Below are 855 nucleotides of genomic sequence, written 5' to 3' on the forward strand. Positions count from 1 at the left end.
CACCCCATGAATAGAGGGATAAAAAAGGTGAAAAATAATATCAAATATCATTCTTCTTTCAATTTTTATCATTTAATAAATTTTATAGCATACAAAGACGCGAAACAGATGCAAAAACTTAATAGATGAAATCATTTATTCCAAAACCAAACCAATGATGATAACGACTTTCCAAAAATCTGCCAATAACTCAACTTTGGAAGAACCTGTAGTTGCTGCTGAAAAAAATATAAAAAAAAACATATAAAATGTGAATCATTAAGATTTGTTATTTATGTGTAAATCCACTAATTTACAAAGCTTAACTGAATTTTCAAAATTAAATGATTACAATCTACCTATCCATACAAACTGAATTTTATGGGAAAAAAAAAAAAAAAAAATAGAATATCATATATGAAAACTATAAGCATAATAATAACAAAAATAATTTAAATAATAATTAATTAAAAAATAATAAAAAACGTTACTATTTAATAAAAAATAAATAATAATAAATAATAAATAAAAATAATAAAATAATAAATAATAATAATTTTAAATAGAAACGGAAAACTTAATAATTAATAAAATAATTTAAATAAAATAATAATAATATTTAATAAAATAAAAAAAATTTACTATGAAACATGATATTAACTGTCTTGTTGTAAATTCATAGAAAGTAAGAAATACAGAAATATGCAAAAAAAGAAAATTACAAGATTATGATATATATAACGTAAAAATACAATATAAACGGCATGCAATTTTATTTTTTCCAACTTTCTAAAAAAACTAATGACAGTTACTGTTTTCATTAAATAAAGAACTGCAAACCCCTGGGGGGAAAATCCCCAAAAATTGTCACATGGG

Source organism: Penaeus monodon, chromosome 29, assembly GCF_015228065.2.
Source record: "Penaeus monodon isolate SGIC_2016 chromosome 29, NSTDA_Pmon_1, whole genome shotgun sequence".
Lineage (NCBI taxonomy): Eukaryota > Metazoa > Arthropoda > Malacostraca > Decapoda > Penaeidae > Penaeus > Penaeus monodon.